Below are 14,328 nucleotides of genomic sequence, written 5' to 3'. Positions count from 1 at the left end.
CTAGTTTTGTAGCATTATCTTCTTTCCAATTCAATTAATATTTTCTATTTTTACCGGCTGTGTCAAGGTATGTCCCCTGCTGTGGAAAATTATGATTTGGGCAGTTTTAAGCCATTCAAACAACCTGGGGGACCACAGTAGGTACGCTGGAAGCTTCCCCTTCCAAACATGGATGTTTGCTCATGGGGAGCTGGGGTGGGCACATACCAGTCAGTTGGGGGTGGATGAGTTACAAGAGGAGGGTGTAATCTTGTCATGTAGGCCAGAATATGATTTTGAATGGACAATAAATATATTTCAACATATTGGAGGAGGAGACTCTAATCACGTGCCCTGTGTGCTGCCCAGGTGCTAAATGGCTTCTACCTCCCTTCTTATGGCTCTCTCTCTTTAAACTGGACAGTTCTTCAGATAAGACACTTCTTTCCTAGAGAGGACTGCCAGCCCTTCAAATACAAACTATATTTTGTAAAGCAGGATGCACAGCCAACCCTCCTGTGGGCTTCTGAGGAACTGAGGTGGTCATGTCCATAAGCAGAAAGTTCAAAGGTCACAGCAGATGCAAAATATAGATGGCCTCCCCCCCCCTCATTGAAGCTTTACTGTGTTTTGTCCAGTGGCTTTTCTTCAAGAGGCAGGGAAACAACCTGGGTCTTCATGTAATTGTTTTGAGCTCTGTAAAGTTTTATATTCCAATTTCTAGGTTAGTGAGAAGCAGCTGCCGGGAGACAAGGCCTGTTTGCTAACAGAGCAGTCTCATTATACCGCTGAGCTCAGAACATGCTGAATGAGCTTGAGATTTATTTATTTTTAGAAAAAGCCCTACACCATTAAAGAGCTAAGACTGAAAGATAATTTCATCTGAAGATCTGAATTACGATGTTATGTGTCAGCGTGATCTTTCATCTCTACAGTTTCCTTCCAAAAAGCTGTTTTACTGGTGAAGGTGTACAAAATCCATAATTTTTCTTTACTGGAAAGGACAGTTCAATAACTTGCTGATGGATAGGTATGCAACAGTGGAAACAGGCAATTAAAAGAAAGAAATTATATAAAATTTATAGTAGATTAGGAGCAGTAGGGGATAGAACAACCTAGGAAGTAAAACTGATGGGGGGGGAAGGATGAAAGGGAAGTGAAACAGTCTTAAATATTGATACATATTTGAAAATAATGGGATGAAAAAGCTGTTTCACGATTAAGAAAAATGCATCACACTGTGCTAATAAAAGTACGGTGAACCATCATGCTTTAGATAGACCCATAATGAAGTAGCTGCTCTTGCTACAGAGACAATCAGGTATTTATTGCCCCTTCAGTGTATTTGAATTGCCATGCTGGGTAGCAGTAACTTACTCCACCACACAGGAAAGTTGTAAACTAGACCAAGGAATCAACAGGTCCAATTACACCAGGGAATGATTGTCAAATGTGTCACAATGGACATCTAAATCAAGTAAAACACATATTCAGCTCTTGCCAGTATAAAAATAACAAAGGCTGTCTGGAAGCCCTCCAGGGTTAAAGTGATCCCACACTACAGAGGCTACATCCCAGTCAGATAAACACCTCAGACACTGCTGCATCAGCTCAGACAGGTATCACATGACAACGGTAGCTAATGGCTAGCCTTCATCAGAAGCTACCCCTTTGGTGTGGGTTCCAGCCACAGGCAACTGGCAGCAATGTGACAGAAGTCCTAGAAACCAGCCCCGATATGTGACACGTCAAGTGAGCATACACTTAAAATGTGTGAAGCCATTTCTCAATCCGTGCCTGCCACCTGTTGTCAGGGAGAAACTTGGGGAGAAGACAGCGCCGAACAATCGGACAATTGAATAGCTGTTGTCAGTGTGCTGAAAAAAAAGCAGCTTGCCTGCTTCCAGCAACCCCCCTGTCCAGTCATTTCTAAGCATGACAGCACTCTGGTCTATAAACATTGCGCCCGGAAGACAGTTCCCCTAATTTCAGTGGGCCTTATCCACAGGGGGTGGGGCAGGGTGTAAGAATTCCTAATATCAGGAATTCTTTTTCTTTGGAGAAATTCTAAAACACATGCTGCGCTGAAAAACGTGCTTCGTGCATTTTCCTAAGAAGAAGAAAAGGCAACGGTTTACATCTTCCCCAGATCACTTCTTGATGAAGTCAGGCATGCCTTTTAAGGCCTCTTTTCACAAAACCTACGTTCTCTTTCAAATATGCCTGGTGAGGAATATATGTATGTATACAGTTGAGAGCAATAGTAACGACGAGGAGGATAATAAAATAAACCCAATGGCAGTAACACAGGAGGGGAGAAAAAAAGCTTCCAAAAAGCCATCTATCACAATCGCTGTCATCTAGGTGATGAATGGCAGGTGTGGCGGCAGCACCCAGCTCTACCCCGGATGGTGCCGAGACGATCGCTACTGGTACTGCTCTCACTCTTTGTCACCCAGTGCCAGCTGAGTCCCCAGCTGCCAGTTGCCACCATGCAAGGCATAAAACATACCCTTGAAACAATTGCAGCAGCACAGAGCACATCGGCTGCATTATTAATTAGTTTAATGACGCTCAGCCCTATTAGAAAGCACACAGTAATTGTGTTTAATTTGTGTACACTTTTAATTACGGACACAAACGATGCCAGAAGTTATCGTTCATATTCTGTTCTGCTCTGTAACCAGGTTTGTATTAAATTTGCATCTGAAGCAAGGGAGGAACTGCATGCTATTTCCTGCTGAGAGGCAAGTCTCTCTCTCTCTCTCTCTCTCTCTCTGTTTCCTAAATGGTGTCATCTTTCACATCTTGATGGTGAACAAAACCCCACATGCCTACTGATAACTGTGTCCTCCTTTCCTGTAGCCACAAATTAAAAGCAGGTTTGTGACCACATGCGGCTAGGCCCCTCTAGGGCCCTGCCGCAAGCCTGTTCAAGAACGAGTCCATTCAAGCCCACTCTCCCTTCCTTGATAGAGATATAAACAAAGGCATCATTTAATTTAGTATTGCAAAGAGGATATGGCTCATTGGCCCGTCGTTGTTTTGAAGATGGATTTAATTAACCTCCAATGAATCTTGCCAGTAAGTGTGAGAGCATCAGAGTGGAACTGGATGTGTCAAAAAAGCAGCTGAAGAGATGGGTAATCAGGATTGCTGAGTCCAGTTCTACCTATCAAAATGTGTTCTCCTTAGTAGTAGTAGTAGTAGTAGTAGTAATTACATAACAATAATGAACTTTACAAAGAGGAGAGACAAGTTTGCACGAGGATTGTACACACTTCCTATGGATCTTGATTGAATAAATTTAAATAGTCAACAGAAAGTACAGGAAGGAACAAGAAAAATATAAAAACCCTTATTACATACGTGCTGTGCACATGGACAAGTGATTTGCCACCGGCAGAAAACAAACAATTACAATAAAAATGCTGTTAAGTAAACATACAGTCCCTTGGGAAGGCGATCAAGCTTGGCGACAATATGAAACTCATCACAACGTCCACAGCCATAATTTATAATGAACATTTAGCAGGTGCCTCAGATGGACAGATATAATTTGCCTTCATTAATAAAGCCGTCCTTACCAGAGGTGATGTTTATACCTTTTAATCTAACAAACCTTCATCACATTATCATTGCACTTGAGGTCATGTTTGCAACACAGAACTCTGAGTTAAGACCACACCAAACCGTTGTAACCACGGGGCGAAGGCAGGCTGCTCTACGGTGGTTTGAAAGGGTTGCTTAAGCCTTCTTGTGTCGAATGCCCCATGATCAGCACATACCAGTACCAGCAGAGGTGGGATAATAGCAGGGGTGCTTTTCTTCCCTTTGTTGGCAAAGTGTATGCTTCCAGGAGACTAAATCAGAAAAAACTCCAATTTCATTAAATGGCATTGGTGGCATACAATCACATGTGCCACTGGAATTATATTACCAGTGATAATCAGAGGTACTGGATGGAAACATTATCCCATAAAGAAGTAGAGATGTTGTGACACTGATTACAGTGAAAACCTCTGCATGTTACTCAGAAGTTACCCATAAGTCCCACTTAATTCAACTCCCAAGGAAGCGTGCATAAGATGACACTGTGCCTAACGGCCGCAGGGTAATTACAGGAAGCAGAACAGACTGTGGCACTCTTAGTCTTAGTTGTGAGTTTAGTGATACTCCTTTTCTGCCAGTAGTGCTAACAACTACAGTAAGTTGTGACCACCAGTAACAGTTCATTTGCTGGTGCTGACCACAGTCCCAGAATAGGCCCTATAATGGGCTCTAACTTGTCTTTGAGTGAACTCATCATGTGTTTTCCTCCACCTGTGTTCCTCTTCCTGCTTGTCTCATTGCCCCCAGCTCAAATGCACAGCAAGGAGCCACACAAGCACTTGTGCGCTCTGAAGACAGCATTTGGTGACCATCATGTCAACTACTCAAGTTTTCTGGCCATTCCTGAAAGCAATGGGCTTAGTTCGGACTAATACCAGTCACCTTGTGTTGTTCTTTTGGGGGCGGGGGTAGGCAGAAGCAATCCAACCTCCCACCCCCTAGGCAATCTGAAGCAGCTCAGCTCCAAGACATCTGCTATGGGCGAGAACTATGCTTCAGAGAAGCCATTTTGCACCAGTACTGAGTTATCGGACTCCTCATTACCCTTTCCACTGGAATGACTTCATCTCATTCTTTAGAATGGGCACAACATAAAGGGTGTTCTTAGGGAAGATCATGAGATGGGGGGGGGGACACACACAAGCAAATGGTTTTCTGCTGCCCTTTTGCACAGGATCCAAAGAGTAGTTGCAACAGTTCTTCTCTTTAGTGCAAGGACTCACCTTGACTTTACTCGGTAGGTAAGATAGGCTTGGGGAGCAGTTGATATTTGGGCAGGGGGTTCTAGTGGGAATTCAAGATCTCTTGCTATGCAGTTTTGCCTTCTATGGAGTAAACTTACATACAAAGTCTGTAGGACAGTCATTAAGTGGTTTCTCCTCAGTGACAAATCAACTCAAGAATAACACTGAGGTTCCCCTGCACCCCACCATGATGGGTTTCGCTTTGCTTTGGCAAAAATGGAAGGAAACTCCACTGTCTTCTACATCACTGGTCATTATTTGAGGTGCAAAGAGCACATCAATGAGAGGACGAAGGAAAGAGGGGACACAAACTACCTTAGAGGGTGGGGGAAGGCAGCTAGAAAATGAAAATGGAAGACAACAACAAGTGTCATGGAGTAGCTGCTGAGAATAAATGAATAGGGAACTTTCCCATCGGACATGCCATTTTAATAGAAGGCCCCTCTTTCAACTGCTTACAGATGGATAATAGGATATAAGTAATTTTGGCCTGGCTGACCACAAGTACCAGTCAGGCCTCCATTAATTTACCATTTCTGCTGGAAGGGAGACCACCTCAGGAGAGCTTGGTGACAACATTAGTATCCACACGGCTGTGCCTTTTGTTCAGTGTGAAAGGCTGTTTGAATAGGGGTCAACTGTAGTCAATTCTCTCTGTTTACCACAATTAATTGTTCTGTGCTGGAGGCTAAACAAATCCCAGAAAATACTTCTGCTCCAGAAACATGCAACAAAGGTGGGGTTTTTTGTTTTTGTTTTAAATGACACTGGCACAAGATGCCAGACAACAGAGAGCTGGAAATGCAGTATTTCATCCTGTACAATATAGGGTGCCTATGTGAACCCCTTTAAAAAAGGACCATAAAGTTTAAGTTTTAAATCCATGCTGCCACTTTTCTTTCAAAAAAACACGTTGAAACTGATCCACCCTTTTTTTTAAAAAAATAAGTAATTAAAAATAAATAAACTTCTGCAAATTGACACTGCATGATTTGTTGCTGTAAAGTCCCAGTGTAGAAGAATGTATGAGCAAAAGTTCAGGCGGTAGTTGTTTTAAAAGGTTGCCCTTACCACGACTCTTAACAACTCATACCATAAACATGTACAGCATCTGTCAGGTTACACATTAAAGCTGCAATCTTATGCACTCCCAATTTTGAAATGCACATCACAACTTTGGGGCTTACTTCTGCGTAACTATGCACAGGATTGGGCTGCACATGTGTAAACACTTAAGCATGAAGTGGTGGGGATTGATACCCTGTAAGTCAACTACTTCATTTAAGTGTCCATTCCATTGCAAGCAATATGGCAGGGAGTTGTGCCACCTCGGGTTAAGTACTTAATTCGTTCCGGAGGTCCATTCTTAACCTAAAACTGTACTTACCCTGAAGCACCACTTTAGCTAATGGGGCCTTCCGCTGCCGCCGGCGGAGCACGATTTCTGTTCTCATCTTGAAGCAAAGTTCTTAACCCGAGGTACTATTTCTGGGTTAGCGGAGTCTGTAACTTGAAGCGTATGTAACTTGAAGCGTATGTAACCCGAGGTACCACTGTAGAGCCAAAGGATACACTGAGTTCAGGAAGGAGGCATGAGGGCACAGACAGGGTCCTAGAGTCCTCCCATCTCATTCCCAAAGCCTAGTTAGTGCTTTCCCAACTTTAGGAAGAAGGTAGGAGAGCTCTAGGACCCTGCCAGAGACTTGCATCTCCTTCCCAAAGCCCAGCGCCTTGCTTATCCAGCTGTGGGAAGGCAGCATGAGGGCTGAGGTGTGTCAAATTTTAGCCTCCTCCCACATGACAAGGCAGTGTGTGGATTACCGGCTCCATGTCAAAGTACTCTTGTGGTCTACTTGGTATGAAAAGTTGCCCTAAACATCCCACTGTTGAGCAGACAGGTCAGATATCAAACTTTGACACCTCAGCATGATACAGGAGACCGTGGCCATCCTAACATAGATCATCGGCTTTTCTTCAATTTGCCACACTTGGATCAAAGGCATTAATGGTACTCAGAAAGGCATTAGATCACTTAATCTTTGCTGCATAGCAAGACTGGATGACATTTCCATTTGTAGATTAATATGACATTTTCAACTATGAAGCTTAACAACAACTTATTTTATTGAATTACTGCAGAAATAAATTAGCATACTGATATAATAGTTTATTATGGTTCTGCATATGAAAAAACAACAACCCCACAGTGACATTAATCTATCAAATTGCTGAAGGATAAATAGTTCTGAATTGTTGACTGTATGAAACATGATACTGACCAGATTTAATCAAAAGCGGCGGGAAACAGAGCATGTCTACCTATCTGTATTTCCTTCAGAAACAATTTGTGCTGCCTCATGCGCAACGCAGATGGTATCTGCCTAGGATCATAGAAGCATCATGGTCCAAAGCAGTTAGGTAGGTGAAGTGAAGGAAGAGCCAGTAGCTCAGTTGGTTAGAACATGGGGATGATAATGCCAAGGTTGCAAGTTTGATCCCCTTACGGGACAGCTGCACATTCATCCACTGCAGTGCGTTTGACTAGATGATCCTTGGTGGTCCTTTCTAACTCTACATTTCTATGATTCTAAGAGTTGAGGGTAAATGAGGGTACCTTTGTTTACATACAAAAATGGGACGTAATTTAGGCTTTCACCCAATGAAAGAAATCTAAGTTGAAAACAGTATGAGGTTTATCTGACAAAGTCATCAGTCATATTTGCATAAATACTCATATGTCTTCAATCAATAGTTACCTCTCAGCTAATAGACCCTTTTCCTTGCCAACCTGACACCTCCAAGAGGCCAGGAGGTGAGGATGAGCAATAGCGCCAGCATATCAGCTTTCTGAACAGCTAAGTCTGTAACTCCTTTCCCTCATCAATGTAGCCTGACAAACAGCAGGTGCCCATTTGGAAGTGTTCAATGGGCAAGGGGGGAGGGGAAGAGAAGGGAACGTCCCTTTTAAAAATGCATTCAATTAGATTGGGTGCACTTTATAAAATCTTGGAAGGTCTTTAATTAATCTCTTAGTTATTTTGTAGCCGGGTCAGAAAATCCATCATCAGTTGATTGGCATTTCATGTAACAAAACGTTTGCCAAGAAATAAATGAGATTTCCCGACTTTTGGGAGTCACATTTGCCCTCTGTATGCTTTTTGAATAATAGGTAATTAAACGGATGGTGATCCCCCACCCTCCCCAACCAATTACATTGATGCAAATTGATAATTCAACATAAACATCTAATTAAGTCTATTTGAAATGTCATCTGTAACCCAATTCATGTTAGACCACCCCAAATTGATACAGACAAAGTAGGGTGCTCCAAAAAAAAAAAAAAAAGAATGGGGAGATGGGGAGAAAGAAATAAGAGTGAGGGTACTTCTTCAAGGATGGGTGGAAGATGGGAAGGGAAGAGAATATGGCACCCTAGAGGTTGTCACCTGATCTGGCAGGTTGCCCCTGAGGAGTCAAATGTGGTAGGAAGACAAACCTTTAGAGCAGGGATGAAGAACCTGTGGCTCTCTAGCTATTATTGGACTACAACTCCCATCATCCTTGACCATTGGCCATGCTGGCTGGGGCTGATGGGAATTAAGACAGGCTCTCTCTATCCCTGGTTTAGAATCTTCTCTGTAAGTCCCTCTGTTCTTGGGGCTCCACATCCTACCTTTCCCCAATAGTTAGTCATCTGAAGCAGCATTTCAACTGATCCCACAGCTTTCTTACCTTCTCTCAAAATGAAGTCATAATGAAGCTTCCATACTGTGCCAGTAATGTTGGATTGTTTACATCATGCTGGTCAGCCAAATCACGAGAGAGACTTCACTTTAGTCTCAGCAGCTTTGAGGGAGGGGGGAAAACTAGAATGGGAAGTCCAGACAGCACCTATTCAGCCGACTCATGTGGTGTTCAGCATAGCAGTGCAATGAAGAAAGCCCCACTGCACTAGCAAAAGTCCTTGCTCAGGCTTCTGCTAGTGTTCTGCTTAGCTGAACTGTGCCCCAAGAGTCTGAATTTGTATAAGGCAACTTCTTATGTTCATGGCCACTTTGAGCTGGATGCCTTTAAGAGCATGGCTATTAAAAATTATCAGATTATTAAAAATGGCTAGGTCCTAGCTTTGGTTCTGCTGTCCTACTTAACGGTACCACTTTCATAATGCCAAGGGGTTTCATAGATGCAATTATGTCCTTGCATAGTTAGCTAGAAGAAAATCTGATGACAATTGCTATTTTTATTATGCATTTCAGTGCAGGAATGCCTATTTTTTTCCCCTAATGGTGAAACAGAAAAGCAGTTTCAAAGGAAGTTGCTTAGTCTGAGTGGGACAGTTTTAAAGAGAGGAAGCAATACTCCGTTCCCCACCCCCCACCCCACTCCAAAGCAGCAGAATGGAAAAGAAAACTCAGGAAGTCAGCTAAAAACATGCCTTGTCTCCATCCGTAGGACAAGGAGTTAACCTGACCATCTCGGCCACAGTGGAAGACCATGGCAGAAAGTCTGATTAGCAATTCCTAAGAGAAGAGACCTGCCCACTCCATGGAAAAGTTGCTGTTTCCTGCTTCATTGCCTGAAGCACTATAGAAAGGCAGGCCAACCCCCTATAGGTCAAACCCCACCCTCATGCCAGGCAAATCAATCAAGGACAGCTGCTCTAACAAACGCAGGGGAAAGGGCACCTCTGCATGTTAAAAGCACAAAATGACAGCCAGCCCTGGACACCAATGTGTAGGCAGCCTTACAAATTTACGGACAGGGGTTGTGACCCTTCCACTGACACTTCCATACATTCATGTGAATTAAGGTGGAAAGGAATGATTTATGGGACTAATTCCACTGCCAAATTTACTGTAGGGAACCATCTTGAAAACAGCTGCAAAGGTTTGCAGGTTGGGCCCTGGGTTCTGATTAACGAAATGCCGCAAGAAGCAATAAAATGCAGAACTCTAATCAGCCAAAATATTATTATTTTTTTTAAAAAAACTTTGTGTGGTCTATTAACAGGCATGAAAGAAGGTGGGGATAAGCTGTGTCCTCTTTCTCTTTCTCTCTGTGATTGACAGAACAGAACTCCTTGCCTGCTGAAACAGAGACGTTGCACATTTAATTCACTCAGCGTTGGTGAATCTATTTTCATTTGGCTTCCTATGAAACAGCTGACAATCTTTCTGCAGTATAAATGATACATGCAGATATTCCCAATTAGCACCTGCAGTTCAGCTTTAATAAATGGGGAAAGTTGCAGAGCTAGGAGCTCAAGTTCTCTATTGCATTCAAGGGATTCCCCAAGATACAAGCACTGCAGTGGCCAATATGGTCCCCCCCCCTCCACATGTTGTGGACTACAACTCCCATATTATTCTCAACCACTAGCTATACTGGCTGGGACTGATGGGAATTGTAGTCTAAAACACCTGGAAGGAACTATGCTGGCTGCTCCTAAACTAGGACAACCACTGTTAGGACAGCACTTATCAACTGAGCACCACCTGACAGCATTTCGATTCAGGGTCTTCATCTGAAGTTTAAATGAAAGGGCTATTGAGAAGTAAGAAGTGATATACAGGTAACTTGAAACTTAGGCACATTTTACTTGTGTGCATTCAGCGCTGAAGCTGCTTGGGTGGAAAAAAGACATTGGCAATCCTACCGGCCACTGAACTCAATATGTTTTGACTGAACACAAATTTGGCTTTAGGTGTGATCCCTGCAACGTAACCCTAGTGTAAGTTGAGAGTCGTCTGCATCTCTTAGGATCAGCATTTAAGAAATTTTGTGGAGAAGCTGTCTGGCTGCAGCAAAAGCAACATACAAGAGACCTGGGGTATCTGCCTTCTGAAAGACCCATTCCAATTAGAGAAGCTGTCGTGTTCCCCTGCTGCCACCCAAAAATGTTGCTGCCACTGTACAACTTGTGTTCAAACGATGCAGAAACAAATGGAGGGTGCGTCACAGCAGTGCATACTTAAGGGTTCTGCCCTTAATCCAGGAACTGGTACAAACAAGGAAAGCTGCTATGCCCCCACTAGTGCAAACACAGCTGGAGCAGCTACGATTAAAAGAATAATGAGCTAAAACCTCCATCTACATTATCTGAACTGTGACAGAGTAGATACCAATTAACAGTGGGCTAGAGGATCCAGCCATTGATTAGGTGTGCAGGGTAGCAAAGCAATGAAGTGATGTTTATTCTTTTAGTCTGTTAATGTAGTTAGGGAAGACTGGTGATTTACCAGAAAGCTTTTAGCTCCAAGTTAAACTTTGGTGGCTTATTGCTACAGCAACACACTGGCCACTAGAGCTAACAATCTGGCAGATGTTTGCATTACAAAGGGTGCCCCCCCCCCCCCGCTGCCAGAGAAATTATTCCCATGTCAATTAGAGCTACATCAAGTCCTTGCCAGGAATCATCAGTGAGAAAACAACAGGTGGATATATCTTTTTAAACTGCTGTTTGACCCTTGACAAAACTTTGTATGTTGCTTTTGAGTGCTGCGCTGCAGCTTACAGATGTTTAAAATAAAGACGGTTTTCGCTGTGTTGTGCAGAGAACGCATCTTGGTAGGTATTTGACACCCCACCCCACAAAGATGCCTGCCCCATGCAATATTATGTATTTGGGTTGTAGCGGTTTCCTACGGTGCACAAGAAGTGGGAGTGAAAGCCAGGGAGTTAGGTGAGATGGGGAAAAGCCCTGTTGAAAGATTGTAAAACCTGAACTGCAGCTGGTTCAGGAGACATTTCTTTAATCAAATGCTACTTTTGAAAAGGGCTTTAACAGTCTCCTTATGGAAGCCAAGTTAAGTCCCCTCTCCCCTCATTCTAACCTCAGATCTAGGAACAAGCCCATCCACAAACCATCGCTTAGGATGAGCTTTGGGGCTGCTCCACTGAATCTGGTTTTCTGCTGTTGATCCACAGTCCACAGCAGCCTCCAAATAAGTAGGGTTTCCCCTAGGGAACAGCTACCGCCATGGACCTTCCTCTTCCTCTCTGTGCATGGTGCTAGCTGGCCAAACCTCCTGGCTCCTTAGCAGGCTGTTGTGCACTGGGAAGGATAAAGGTGGGATCCACCTGTGAGCTAGCAGCAGTCCTACGGCTGCTACCTGCCTGCTCTCTGCAGCCTCCAAATGAATAGGCTAGCTACCCCTTTAAGCTATCCTTCTAAAGAGCAAGCAGGTATGATCACATACTTAGCACCCCATGAGTGGGCTTCTAGCAAAATTCTAGCCTTGAGTGTTAGCTGCAACAGCTACAAATGACTTGATAGGACAAACAGTTGAATTTTTCCTTTCCCTGGCTGCTTAAAATCTCCTATCGTTTGATAGTAATATGTATATATAACACTAAAAAGCTTAATGATGTTACAACACACAAATCAAGTATAATTCAGATGACTAGGTATTCTTCCAATTGTTTAGCACAGGAATGAGAAACTTTTTCACCCCAAGGGCTACATTCCCTATTGAACAAGCTTCCAGGGGCCACATGCCAGTGGTGAGCAGAGCCAGAAAAAAATGTGGAGAGAGAAGCAATTGTGAAGTTTAACTTTGCGCAACAGGTTAGTTTCCACGCACGTCCACACAATCCTTTCTATCCCCTCCCCCCAATTAAGCAAGACCCTGGTCGGAGTTCAAGGGCTCATTCTAGCCAGACAAAAACAGTCAAGGAAGCTGCAAAGGGATGTGGCCTGGAGAGAGACAAGAGTCCCAGGGGCCAGAGAGAGGGGTCTGGAGGCCACATTTGTCCTCCAGGCCTGAGGATACCCAACCTTCATATCACGTAAGAATGCACTTAGTTCTTCTGGTGAACATAGTTCTTTCTAAGGATGCATTCTTGTCTTTGCAGCCCTCTAGAATGGATTCGGATGCCCAATTTGCATTTGACCCATGTACAGAACACTCATCCACAAGTGTTGCTGTATTTATTTCAAAGAGGTAAATCTGCAGACACATTCATTTGCTGTCTTCATGGAGATACTGCAGTGTACATGTGCTCTGCACATACCTCAGTGATTGTGCAAGGCTCTATCTAGACCATCATGACAAAGATCCAGTTCCACATTTTATAATTTTTGATTCATTTTCAGTTTGACAAGGCACATTTTGTGACCTGTAAGTGCATTTCTCAGTCTCCTTGACTACCTATGGCTCTCTCTCGTGGATAGTGGAACAGAATTTCATAGCAAAAACGGTCTGTCTAATGCTTTGGAGAAGTCTTTTCCCTCTTGCACCTAAAACCCTGAATGATGATTTATTGCTTCTTAATTACAATTTAATATGGCCAATAAGGTGCCAGCTGATTTATGTTACTCTGTATGAGCATAAGAAAATCTATTTTTGAAACAACCCATATATCTTCTCTTTCAGTAGCCCTGCTGAGAATGTCTTTGGAAATATACTGCCTTGTGTTGCTGTTTAGGTAGGCAGATCTAATAGTCCAATGCATCAAATTTGGCGCTTGGATCTTCTTGTATTACCTAAATGTTTGGCAGAATCATTTCACAAGGAAATATTTCCAAATGGGTGGAACAAAGAGGTGAAGGAGGGGTAAAAGTCTTTTACAGCTACTTACATTCACGAGAGAAGAAAGAGCTAATTTATAGGTTACCTTCAGAGCTTGGATACTATGACAAAGCAGCATTCACCAGTTGGCTTGAGTGTCAAATCGGTAACATACGGGGACACTCACATTACTTTAACAATCTTTGTACACAACAGTTCAGCTGTATAAATCAACCAGTGTACACTTTTTCACACCAACTAACACCTGAACATGTGTAGAGATGCCTTGCACTTGTATTCAGTGCAATGTATGAATAAGCCTACAGGTAGGGTTAGGGTTAGGGTTATAGTTATAGTGGCTCCATCAGGTCCTTCAACATCACCTTTGCCCCAATGAAATCTGGTTTAGCCATGTTACAATCGTCATGGCAGCCCTATTAATGCACTAAAAGGAACACACGTGTGCTTAAAAGTGAAGAGGGCGAAGAGCTATCTATGCACATCCTGGCATCATAGTGTTTCCATGCATACCTCCCCCTAACCAGGGAAGACTTCTGCAGGTAAAGAAGTCATCATAGGAAAATCCCCCTCTGTGCACATGTTTCATGCCTCTTGTTTTGTAGTTAGAGGTAAATCATTAGAATTTCCCCCCGCACAGTAACTCATGGCATTTAACTATATGCATTCATGGATAAAGTCCTAGGTACAGGGGAAAATTCTGGGCTTGGCTTCCTACAGGCAGGCTCTTTCTTTCTTTCTTTCTTTCTTTCTTTCTTTCTTTCTTTCTTTCTCTCCCTTCCCATTTGGATTGTGTGAACATATGCCAGCAGCATGTATAAGTGATACCATCACTCCTTTCTTCCACAAATAAAAGGGGTGGGGAGAGAGGAAAGGTGGAGTGGCTTTCCTAGAAGCGCAGTCACCTGCCAGACTGCGAAGGGATACTTGTTCCTGGCAAGAAGGCAAGTGAGTTCATTGGATCC

General features: G+C 43.2%; 1 protein-coding gene across 4 annotated transcripts in view; it reads right to left on the bottom strand.

The window, feature by feature from the left end:
• Positions 1 to 14,328, bottom strand: part of INPP5A (inositol polyphosphate-5-phosphatase A) — a 235,039-nt gene that overhangs the window by 64,602 nt on the left and 156,109 nt on the right. The window lies entirely within an intron of this gene.

The sequence above is a fragment of the Podarcis vaucheri genome (genome assembly GCF_965113315.1).
Source record: "Podarcis vaucheri genome assembly, chromosome: 5".
NCBI classification, from domain to species: Eukaryota; Metazoa; Chordata; class Lepidosauria; order Squamata; family Lacertidae; genus Podarcis; species Podarcis vaucheri.
Note: the sequence above shows the minus strand (reverse complement) of the source record. Positions and strands in the feature narration are given on the sequence as shown.